This window comes from Megalobrama amblycephala, linkage group LG6 (assembly GCF_018812025.1).
Source record: "Megalobrama amblycephala isolate DHTTF-2021 linkage group LG6, ASM1881202v1, whole genome shotgun sequence".
Classification (NCBI taxonomy): Eukaryota; Metazoa; Chordata; class Actinopteri; order Cypriniformes; family Xenocyprididae; genus Megalobrama; species Megalobrama amblycephala.
The window spans coordinates 18,236,877-18,249,858 of record NC_063049.1 but is presented as its reverse complement, the minus strand read 5'-3'; the positions used below and the strand labels follow the sequence as shown (position 1 = coordinate 18,249,858).

At 36.3% G+C, this 12,982-nt stretch overlaps 1 protein-coding gene across 2 annotated transcripts in view; it reads right to left on the bottom strand.

Annotated features, from left to right (window-relative positions):
• The window catches only part of tmem198a (transmembrane protein 198a), a 29,763-nt gene extending 17,245 nt beyond the window's left edge, over nucleotides 1–12,518 (bottom strand). The window contains exon 1 of one of the 2 annotated variants that reach the window (XM_048193198.1): nucleotides 12,192–12,518. The gene's annotated coding sequence lies outside the window, so the exon portion shown is untranslated. Of the gene's footprint in view, nucleotides 1–9,275; nucleotides 9,416–12,191 lie in introns of those variants that run through there. The other variant, XM_048193199.1, reaches the window with a different exon arrangement.
• Nucleotides 12,519–12,982: the final 464 nt, after the last annotated feature.

Genomic DNA, 12,982 nt, shown 5'->3' with positions numbered 1-12,982 from the left:
CATTCAGCGTAAGCGTTATGAAGAATGCGGAAGCTGAAAGTACGTTCAAGGCGATATTTTGTTTATAAAGCATAAACGGTTGTATTTTTTTCGAAAATGACCGATCGATTTGCTAGATAAGACCCTTATTCCTCGTCTGGTATCGTTTAAAGCCCTTGAAGCTGCACTGAAACTGTAATTTTGACCTTCAACCTGTTGGTAGCCATTGAAATCCACTGTAAGGAGAAAAATCCTGGAATGTTTTCCTCAAAAACCTTCATTTCTTTTCGACTGACGAAAGAAAGACATGAACATCTTGGATGACATGGGGGTGAGTAAATTTATCAGGAAAAGTGTATTTAAAAGTGGACTAATCCTTTAACTGATTGCCTCAATTTTTTTTGAGCCAGATTTTTCAGGTTTACAGTGCACATTTATTTCTATCCCACATGAACACATCCAAGAGCTGCAGAAAGAAGCCTCAATAATCCTCCCACACACTACACTAAACTCTGAATAACAACATCCCATTCATTAGCTCCCTGCAGAGCACTTGCAGGTGTGGAAGGCAGCATCTGACAGGTAAAATGTAGAGCTCCTGCTCCCCGAATAACCACTTACATTTGGAATGACAGCAAGAGATCAGATGCCAGCTGAGAGCTTTGGGCAATGGAGATAAAGGAGCATCCTACTAAAGTGTCCATTTCTTATTCCGCTGCAGTCACCATTGTGGAGATCTCCCAGGCAATGGTTGCCAGGTTAAAGGGACAGACAGTTGTGTAGAGAAATGCGAGAGGCTGAATGGAGGGGTGGGTGAGCGTGCAAGAGAATAAAAGAGAGGAAAGGGTGACGGCGTGTGTCATTGCGAGATAAAGAGAACGGACATATATTTGAGAGAGAAATGTATGTGCGTTTGTGTGTGTAAACGAGAGAGAAAAGGGAGTAAGAGTCTATGTGTGTGCTGTTGGACTGAGTGATTCAGCGGACAAGGCGATGGCCCCGTTAAACCTCGTTAATCTTGTTGAGAGCTTCTGCTCTAAATTCCATTAGCACTGGACCGGCTTTCTCCTTCTGCTGACCTGAATGATATTAGCAATGTGATGGGTGTTTGTATGCAATGTGTACATAGTCATGTGCAAACCAATGTGTGTGTCTTTCAGTCTGGCATTCTTCATTTTTGTCCACTGGCGGTTCGCTCTAAACAATGACTAACCCTACAGCAGCCCCACTGTGTGTTACCATTCTGAGTCAGAGAACAATCGTGGAGTCCAACACAGCTCTACGAACACCATGACTACCATATATATACACAAAACACATACAGCACAGATTCTGAGACACATTGTTTAAAGGATCATTTACTCACCCTCATGTTAATCCATACCTATAAGACTTTTGTTCATCTTCGAAACACAAATGAAGATATTTTTAATGAAACGAAAAGAGATTGAAGAAGAAATCCATTTGTATTCAGTTCCAGGTATCTGAAGAGGAAAGATTGCTTTATATGATGAGCAGATTAGGCTTTTATTCACAGTACGGCTGCACGATTATTGTTATTGATTATTGATAATTGTTGATTATTCCCTTGAAATTGTAATTATTAATAACGATTATCACAATTACATTGAATGATGTTTTGAATAGCTTTATACCACTGTTTGAAGCAAATGAATGCCATATTTTTATGAAAAATAAAAAAGCTGAATACACTCTTCCTGAAAATATTTTATTGCTTTACTATTGCATTAAAGGGATAGTTCACCCAAAAATGAAAATTCTGTCATCATTTACTCCCTCTCAATTAGGTCCAAACCTGTATGAATTTCTTTCTTCTGCTGAACACAAAGGAAGATATTTGGAAGAATGTCAGTGACCAAACAGATCTTGACCCAATTGACTACCATAGTATTTAATTTTTCCTACTAATGTAGTAAATGGGGGCGAGATCTGTTTGGTTACTGACATTCTTCCAAATATCTTCCTTTGTGTTCAACAGAAGAAAGAAATTCATACAGGTTTGGACCTAATTGAGAGGGAGTAAATGATGACAGAATTTTCATTTTTGGGTGAACTATCCCTTTAAGCCTCAAATGTCAACTATACATTGGTTTGGTTTCTTCTTTAAAGAAAATAAAATAAACATATGCATGTAATAATAATAATAATAGGGATTTTCACACCATGTTGTTCTAGGAACTTAAGGTGTTTTCACACCTATGGATTTGTTTTGTTCCGAAACAGGGACTAAATTTGTTACAATGTTGCATTTTCTTGGTTCAGTTCGCATTCACATGGCAAGCATACCAAAATGTGTTTATGCAAGTCACATGAGAGTACAACTGCCCTCTTATTGGTCAGTTTTCTCCATTGTCACTCATCAAAATGACTGACAAGTTCACTCCATGAGCTTATTGTGGTTTTATTTATAACTGTCGAGACCAAAACACTATACGAATGTAGCCATCATTCCCGCTGTTAAATTATTTACTACAATTTGTATTAATGCTGCAGCAAATTCAAACGCGTTCTCTCTGGATCTCCCAGCGCTGTCTAGTATGCTGTGTCGAGACAATATATGATCGTTATAATGCAAGTAAAGCGGGAATGAAGGCTTTGTCGGGACAGCACGGAGAAGCACATTTACAAAACATTTAAGATGAAGAGACACTCTTTGGTTTTCAACTACGGTAACAAATGTGGTCACTCACAGAATCAGACACTACTGCTTTTTATATAACACATTTCCCATTATGAATTATGATATCGTTTGGTTTGTTGGTTCGGATTGCTTTCACATCTCAAGCGAACCGTTTTTGGTGCGCACCCAAGTGCAATTGTTGCATTAACACCTGCCCAAACAAACAGCACCAAGGAGGATAACGAACTCTAATGTGATTCAAACGAACTAAATGAGGCAGGTGTGAAAGCACCCTTAGTTATAGGAACTAGCCACCAGGGGGGTTCTCCGAGAACTAATGTTCCCCTAGGGGCATTTTCCTGGTTGCATTCGCACCGCCAGTAGGAACTCTGAAGTGACGTAAACTGCGCTTGTTGTTGTGACTTTATTTTGACGGTGCTGAGAACAGCTCAGCCAGAGCCTGAGCACCCAGTGCTCACATTCTTCGTCTTCATTAGTTTACGATCTGTTCAACAGTCTAATATGTTATTAGATAGAACTGTTATACAAAAAAAGTAGACAATATATGAAAAAGTATTAGCTTTTGCCATATGGTTGATGCCCAATGCCCTATTTAATTAAAAACACAGTAAAAACAGTAATATTGTGAAATATTATTACAATTTAAAATAACTGTTTTCTCTTGGAATATAATATAAAATGTAATTTATTTCTGTGTTGGAAAAGCTGAATTTTCAGCATCATTTCTTCAGTCTTCAGTGTCACATGATCCTTCAGAAATCATTTTAATATGATGATTTGCTGCTCAAGAAACATTTATTATTATTATCAATGTTAAAAACAGTTGTATACTCTTTTTTTTCAGGATTCCTTGATGAATAGAAAGTTCAAAAGAACAGCATTTATCTGAAATACTAAGCTTTTGTAACATTATACACCACCGTTCAAAAGTTTGGGGTCAGTAAGAATTTATTTTTTATTTTTTTGAGAAGAATTTAAAGAAATTAATTTTTTTTTTCAGCAAGGATGCATTAAATCGATCAAAAGTGACAGTAAAGACATTTATAATGTTACAAAAGATTATATTTCAAATAAATGCTGTTCTTTTGAACTTTCTATTCATCAAAGAATCCTGAAAAAAAATATTGTACACAAATATTTTGTACATCTGTACACATTAAATGTTTCTTGAGCAGCAGATCAGCATATTAGAATGATTTCTGAAGGATCATGTGACACTGAAGACTGGAGTAATGATGCTGAAAATTCAGCTTTGCCAACGCAAGAATAAATTACATTTTACAATATTTTCAAATAGAAAACAGTTATTTTAAATTGTAATAATATTTCACAATATTACTGATTTTACTGTATTTTTAATTAAATAAATGCAGCCTTGGTGAGCAGACGAAACTTCTTTTAAAGACATTAAAAATCTTACCGATACCAAACTTTTGAATGGTAGTGTACCTCTTAATTAAGTACACAGAATAATGAAAATTGATTTTTTTTGTAATAAATTTTTTTTTAAATCAAGGCATCCGTAATCGTGATTAGAAATTCGATTAATTGTGCAGCTCTAATTCACATATAAACACTGATCGATGCACATACATAGAACACACCAAATATGGTAAACAGAAGCTCAAACTTGTTTGCTTGAAACCAGGAACCAATGAGGATTGTAATTCCGTTGACAATATTTGATGTTCTCTATGCGTTCATCAATGTTTATATATGAATAAAAACCTAAATTAAATCTGTTCATTATATAAATCAATCATGTCTCTTCAAAGACTTGGATTATAAACAGTGTGATTCATATGGATTTCTTTTACAATGAACTTTGAAGTGTCAAAGTTTTGTCCTCTGAGGGACAAAATTATCTGATATTTTATTAAAAATATCTTCATTTGTGGTTTGGAAGTTGGAATGAGATCAGGGTAAAAGATGGTATTTCATTTTTGGGTGAACTATCCTTTTAATGGTGCTTTTCTTGGTGTTTTTTGTAAGTTCTGGTTACTATAAACTCTAAAGGCCAATTCATACTGCACCGACAGACAGACAAATGGCAACAGACACTTTGTTGGGTTTTGTCAGATCAGTGTGTTGCTTCTGTTGACGTCTGTCATCTGCTGATTGAACATGTTGAATCAGTGTTTGTCAGGTTGTGAAATGTCTGAGCAGTGACAGCCTGTGATGTGCTGTTCGCCTTGGTCGGCATATGTCGGTACAGCATAAATTGACCTTAAAGTGGTAGTTCACACAAAAATGATATTTTGAAGAATGCTGTTGTAGCCATTGACTTCCATAGTATGAAAAAATACTATGGAAGTCAACGGCTACCGTCAACTTGGTTACCAACATTCTTCAAAATATCTTCTTTTGTGTTCAACAGAAGAAAGAAACTCATACAGGTTTGGAACAACTTGAGGTTGAGTAAATGATGACAACATTTTCATTTTTGGGTGGACTGTGTGTGTGTGTCTTACTGATAGCACGTGTCATTATGAGTGCAATCATCATTAGCAACATAATCACCACCTTAGAGCCAGCCAATGCAGCTGACTTCAGATTATAACTGGCCTTCTCAATTACACAAGGACACACCAGCCCTGTACTGTTCGAAATGCTAGAGTGGAAGTGTGGAACACACCAATCTAAGATTTTCACAAAAAAAAAAAAAAAAAGGAACATTGCATCAGCATGGGGGCTAACAGAGCACTCTATGCTCTTGGCACACAGTCAAGCTGGGAGGCCCCTGAATGAACCCCTCCTAACTCACTCCGCTTTTTTTTCACAGACAGGACAAAGGGTTTCTTAGGTTTGTGATAAAAGCTAGAGACTTCAAAGAATACATAGCAAGAAAAGTCTAAGAAAAAAAAAAACAAAGACCAAAAGCAGAGGCATTTCACACTTCTGCTCTGACAATTCATCATCATCTGCTGTTCATTATTTTCATTGTTTCATTAGGGGTCCTTTTACCGCTGATTGCTCTTGATTGTGCTGTGGGTGGATCTGTAATCAATGGGCCTCAGGCACAATCGGTCGTTAGCATGTAAATCTGAGCAAACAAATGAAGTGAGTACATAACGTAATTACGCCGGAGCCTTGGCATCACATTACATTTGTCCTAATACACATCTGGGGCAAGCATATTCTTATGCACACACACATATAAACAAAACGAGCTTTTAAAAGGGCTGGGTGACCTCTGCCACTGACTTTGTGTCCAAATCAAATGCTTTGGTGATTTTCCCAGGCTGCTCTTGGGGATGATACAGAGCATCTATTGAGCTATTCTTGGCTTGGCTCTGAACAGAGTCTCTGACAGTCCACTGGAGCAGAAGTGGATAGAGTAAAGACAGGCCTGAGGGAAGAGAGGGTGCTATCCGCCATGTACAAAATCTAGAAAATATAAATGGAAAAGCAGCAGGAACTGTAGATAAAGAACTATCTACTGAGAGAAATATAGAGGAATTTAAAGGTGCCATCGAATGAAACATTTAATTTACCTTGGCATAGATGAATAACAAGAGTTCAGTTCATGGAAATGACTCAAAGTCTCAAACTCCATTGTTTCCTCCTCCTTATATAAATCTCATTTGTTTAAAAGACGTCCGAAGAACAGGCGAATCTCAACATAACACTGACTGTTACGTAACAGTCGGGATCATTAATATGTACGCCCCCAATATTTGCATATGCCAGCCCATATTCTAGGCATTAGACAAGGGCAAAACGTCTGGATGAGCACAGCTGAATCATCAGACTAGGTAAGCAAGCAAGGATAATAGCGAAAAATGGCAGATGGAGCAATAATAACTGACATGATCCATGATATCATGATATTTTTAGTGATATTTGTAAATTGTCTTTCTAAATGTTCTGTTAGCATGTTGCTAATGTACTGTTAAATGTGGTTAAAGTTACCATCGTTTCTTACTGTATTCACGGAGACAAGAGCCGTCGCTATTTTCATTTTTAAACACTTGCAGTCTGTATAATTCATAAACACAACTTCATTCTTTATAAATCTCTCCAACAGTGTGTAATGTTAGCTTTAGCCACAAAGCACTATCAAACTCATTCAGAATCAAATGTAAACATCCAAATTAATACCATACTTACGCGATTAGACATACTGCATGACGAACACTTTGTAAAGATACATTTTGAGGGTTATATTAGCTGTGTGAACTTTGTGTTTGCTGTTTAAGGCTGTCGAGAGCTTGTGGGGGCGGGATTTGAGATTTAAAGGGGCCGTGCGCTTAATCGGTGCATATTTAATGATGGCTCAAAATAGGCAGTTAAAAAAATTTATTAAAAAACATCTATGGGGTATTTTGAGCTGAAACTTCACAGACATGTTCAGGGGACACCTTAGACTTATATTACATCTTTTGAAAAGGGGTTCTAGGGCACCTTTAAGATACAAAATATACACATTAAGTGTGTTACTATCCCTTGCAGCCAGAAAATAGCATCCAGATTAAAAAAGTTAATAAAATGGTTCAGCACATGAAAAGAACAGCCACGTTTGTGTGTTAAGATCATGTGCTTTTTGCCGAATCCAGCTTATAAAGACCTCTGAGCTTTTGAGGCTAAAATTTAAGGCAATGTCACAGATGGGCATAATAATAAATGAGAAGAAATCAATGGGGAAAATGAAATTTAGTCAGACAAATTTGAAAGGCATCATGAAATTAAAACTGCAGTGTTTATTATAAATTATTTATCCTTGCACATTACACAGATGTCACACAGAAAAGAGTGAAATGTTATTTCATATAAAGCAGAGGAGTAAACTGCATTTAATAAATGCGACTGAAAACAATGTCATTGATATGACAACTGAATACAATAAAATAAAAATATTAATGCCACAATTTTAATATTCATAAATAAGGATTTGTACACACTTGTTCGTTCACACGTAAATAAATTATGTTTTAGTGCTGTCAGTGCATTAATATTGTATGTTTCAGAGTCTATGGAAACGTAGCTAAATATACATGTGGTAGAATGACACTTTACATAAAAAAAAATACATGATATCACTTTGGTCTAAAGTTAAATAAACTGTTATATTTTAAAAAAATTATAAATAAAGAGATTATTTTATATGCCAGGCTTTACAGGGTTAAATTCATGTGCCCTCATAATCTTTGATCAAAATATCTTCCTTTCCTGTCAAACTAATGAGATCGACAACGATCAATGGACAAAATCTAATCCTGCTCTGCATTTTTTTCTTGTTCAAGAAGTTGTTTCAGATATATACACAGGGAAGAAAATACGATCACAATCCACTTCATGCTGACTTTAATGATACAATGCACCAGTAGGATGAATTAGCCTCTTTTGTCACTATTTTATTCTAGCCTTTATTACAACTCCTGATTTAACTAACACCAATGCCAAATCCAGCAACATCTTCAAGATATAAATGCCCATTTCTCTTCTCTGAACCGATTCCTCCAGTGGGGATGAGAGAGAGAGAGAGAGAGATGAAGATCTAAATAGGCTTTTCTCAGATTAAAGCATTCCTCCTCAGCCAAATTCAACATGACGACCACAAATCAACACCAGAGTCTACAAACAAACATTAGCTTAACCGTCATCTGTTGCATAAACCATATGCTGACACATTAAGAAGCTTTGAATTTGACTCCAACTGATAAATTAAGTTTTGAGAAATTATACTTTATAAATGCAGCTATGGGGAATTTATGAAAGATGGGATAAAGTGATAAAATTACTCCATTTCAAGCTCAATACCTCTTTTTATTTTTCTTTACTCGAGAGAACATTGTGAAACCAAACAAAGACAGACACCCATCTCTCACATCCACAGCAAAGAACACAGGGTGGTGCATAATTTAAACCATAAATCTCAATAGTATGGCAGAGGATCAGTAGATAGATGTACAATATGCACTGGGGAATATTTCCCTGGCTCTCGTATCATTACATGACTCACCAAACATCTGCTCTAATGTATCATATGGAGTACAAGCTTATAGAGACATCCAAAATCTTTTAAAAGCCAAGGATGTATAAAAGCTGATGAGTGATGTGCCTATGAGACAATTACAATCTGACAGTATTCTTTCACACGCACAAAGACACGATGCTCGCAGAAGGTAGAAAAATGGATCGGAGACAAATATGAGATAAGAATGGAAAGCTAATTCTAGACCAGTGCAGGAACAGCCCGAACAAAAGAGACAGTGGACGTAATGGAAAATACATTGTCACAAATAGGATTGCAGACAAACTGCATGAAAATTTCTTGCCTCTTGTGAACAGCATAAACTCTATAAATAAAGGTTTTTCATTGGCATTGATGGTTTCATGAAGAACCTTTACCATCCATTGAAACTTTCCATTGCACTAAAGCTTCTTTATACTGGAAAAATGTTCTTCTCACTCAAAAAGCATTTTCCTGCAAACGATCATCACATAAATATGATTTTAAAAATGTTTTAGAATTGAATACTTATAGTCTTATTGATTTTATGATTGGTTAATATGTCCAGCTTTAGAAAGTCTCAAGTGTTGCTGCATGGAGAAACTGCGACTGCTGGGCAGAACAGCAGCGAAATGGATTAATGGATTTATCATTGACTTTTTTTCTTGCTTTCCCACTCACCTCTCTACATGTCTCTTTCCGTTCTCCCCGTTCTGGCCTATAATCACGGGTTCTTCTTTCTGCAGTACCCAAATCTATTCATTCTCTGCATCACTATCTCTCTTTAGAGCTTCCACTCTCCCTCAAATCAAATACAAAAATGTTTGGTGTGCTGCAGCCTGACTCAATTAGACATGGATCTCTGAGGGGCTCTGCTGCTTCCTCCATCCATCTATTATTACATAATAGTCATCATTACGGAAAACAGCACTTGGCTTTCATACAAGTTCACTCTCTTCACACTTTTGCCAACCCACCCATTTTTTTACCTCCATTTTTTTGTGCATTGTTTCACACAGCTGTGCCAGATGAGGACATTTCTTGTTGTGACATTACTTTTTTAACAGTATTTTCTTTACAAAGTCATGCTTTCTTGTTTGTGGGGGGAAAAAGCTTAGTGTCCTTGTTCACAAATGTTTTATAATGGATGGGTGGTTGGACAATGGCCAGTCGTAGAATACATTAATTCTCTATGGCACATTAGAGGTGTGCAGTAAATCAGGGCAGCAATAAAAGCTTTCAGAAAGTTTTCAAGTGTTTGTTGGTTGTTTTTAAAATAAAAGCTCTGTTTTCCATCAAAAAATATAGATACTCTTTTTAATTATTGATGTGAAATCCCATTTTGTCCAAAACAGAAATCTGCCCCCAAAAAAGTTACATAACACTCATTTACATACACTGAAAAATAAATGTTGAATGATTGACTTTGAAACAATTTTCACTCAGAAATTGCTAGTAAATTTCACAAATAATTAAAAAGAAACAAGTAACACATTGAATTAAGCATGAACTTTGCTGTAGAAAGACTGAAATGGATTTAACAGCAACCTTTGTTTTATTTACAACTTTGAATTTTTTTTTTTTTTTCACAGTGTAGAGATAGAAAGCAACCTAATACAAGGAGGATGCAAACTCTTTCAATACATGTGCTCTTATTAAAATATTTTTATTTTCCAAATATCATTGAAATTAGCAGCAATAGATAAGGTCTGAAAAAAGGTACGCAGGCTTCAAGGTTTTCAACTACATGTCTAAACCAAAAGCCTTTCCTGAGAGCCATTTCAAAGAGCAGGAGTCAAACCCAGCTGCTGAAAATATAGACAACATACAGTAATGTTGTCAAAAGTCGGAGATACTAGGCTACTGCTTTCAAACCATTGAGTTCTTTAACATGACATTTGAAGAGTGCGGGTTCACACCCATTATTTTCTCATTTTTCAAATTATTCAAATCATTGACCACATCTATCAGCATCTAGTCAAATCTTAAACTGAACATTTCACAGACTTGTTTCAGGCCATTTGTGGGCATCATTACAGAATTTTAACTCATAAGTTACACAAATAAACGAATCACCTCCAATTTAAAGGATTGGTTCACTTTCAAATAAAAATTTCCTGATAATTTACTCACCCTCATGTCATCCAAGATGTTAATGTCCTTCTTTCTTCAGTCGAAAAGAAATTAAGGGTTTTGATGAAAACATTACAGGATTTTTCTCCTTATAGTGGACTTCAATGGCCTCCAAACAGTTGAAGGTCAAAATTAGTATAAATGCAGCTTCAAAACGTTCTACACGATCCCAGACGAGAAATAAGGGTCTTATCTAGAGAAACCATCACTCATTTTCAAATTGTTTTTTTTTTTTTAATTATATACTTTTTAACCACGTCTTGAACTAGCGCTCTTCTTCTTCTTCTCTATTAGAATTCCAGCAGTGTAGACACTGCTAAGTGTATTACTGCCCTCCACAGGTCAAAGTTAACTAATTGTTATATTTGCACTAGCATATAGTATATAACAATTTAGTTCAAACTTTGACCTGAGGAGGACAGAAAAAAAGGAGAAGAAGAAGAGAGCTAGTTCAAAATGAGCATTTATGGTTAAAACATACATAATTTAAATTTTTTTTTTTAGAAAATGAGTGATGGTTTCTCTAGATAAGACCCTTATTCCTCGTCTGGGATCGTGTAGAATGCTTTGAAGCTGCAATGAAACTAATTTTGACCTTCAACTGTTTGGGCTCCATTGAAGTCCACTATATGGAGAAAAATACAGGAATGTTTTCATCAAAAACCTTCATTTCTTTCGACTGACGAAAGAAAGACATGAACATCTTGGATGACATGGGGGTGAGTAAATTATCAGGAAATTTTAATTTGAAAGTGAACTAATCCTTTAAAATAACGTTGTGAATCGTCTACTTAGAAATATTTTACTAGTAAAGAGTGGGTACAGGATCACAACAGTGACGCCACAACAAAACAATAAGCGAGTTCTGTCGTGAGGAGCACGTGACTTGTTCCACAGCTATCGAACACGCGATTAATCCCGCTTGTTTTCACGGCGGATCCCTTAATAAGTGTTCGTGAAAAACACAACCAGGCAAACACTAAAGCAGTGCCTATTGTGACTGCAGCTTGTTGCTGCTCCCATGACACAGTACTCAGCTGTTATGTACACTATAGGAGAAAAACAACAACCCCACACGGCATAATGTACACAGCGCGAGAAACAAAAGGACACACACAATGGGGCTGAACAATGGCTCAGCGACAACAAATACGCTGGCAAAAAAATGTTAGCGCGTATAGATAAAAATGGCAGAAAACATCTTTGAGACAATATTCTTAAAAGCATTTTTCTCTTTTAACAACGTAATTCTGTCCATCGTAATCAAACGCATTGTGGACAAAGGACTGGACAAACCCTCCAATATATAGCATAACCTTCCAGTGTTTAGCATTACCAGCAGTACTCTTGAAATAAATATTGAATTATTATTATTTTTAAACGATATATCACGGTTTGCAAACTTCTTTGATTGCGATAACAGCGCAAAATCTTGAATAACAAAGGACGTATAACAAAACTTACCGTTGTGACGGCTCGAGATCAGTGTTTTTAACTGCTCACACAAAGCGCTGATAACTCAGTTTTAGCATCCTTTGTGGCGAAGGTTTTTCCCATTCCGAAGCATTCAGAATCCGGTTTGGGATCTAACAAGACAACTGGTGTGTCACGATGTTAAGCCTATGGAACTGGTTCACATAATTTGTTTAAACAAGTCCAGATGCTTTCAAACTGATTCGGGATCATGATAAACCTGCCTTTATAACATCCCTCCGGATTTCCTTTCTTTCTAGTGTATATCTGATGGCACTCAGTGTTTTCATTTTGATTCACATGCTCCGTCTCTTTGGAGTGTACCATTCGCCTAGAGTGGGGGGAGGTGTACAAAGGGGGCCCTCGGTGAATGAAGCCAAAGTATTGTGCACCCCATTCAAGTATTAGTTTTTTTAAATGATCCATTCATAAGGATATAGGCTACTAGGCCTATACATTTTGTGTTAAATTTGATTGTAAACAACGTCACTGAAAGTGGGCAATTTTATCTTAACGCAGATAACCTTCTAACAACGTTGTGACAACAAGCAGAAAAGCTTAAAAATTATAATTTGTGGTTTGGTGAATGTTGTCACAACGCTGTCACAATGCTTCAGTTTTCCTCTGTTGCACCTCCACTGATGTCTGTTCTGTCCTCTTGTGCAACACATCACGTTCTGAGGTTATTTACATTTTCGATTACTGATGGTCTCTCAGCTAACAAATGTTGCAAGAACATTTTGCTAACGTTCCCATTAAATATTCAAAACCTCCAGTTTTTA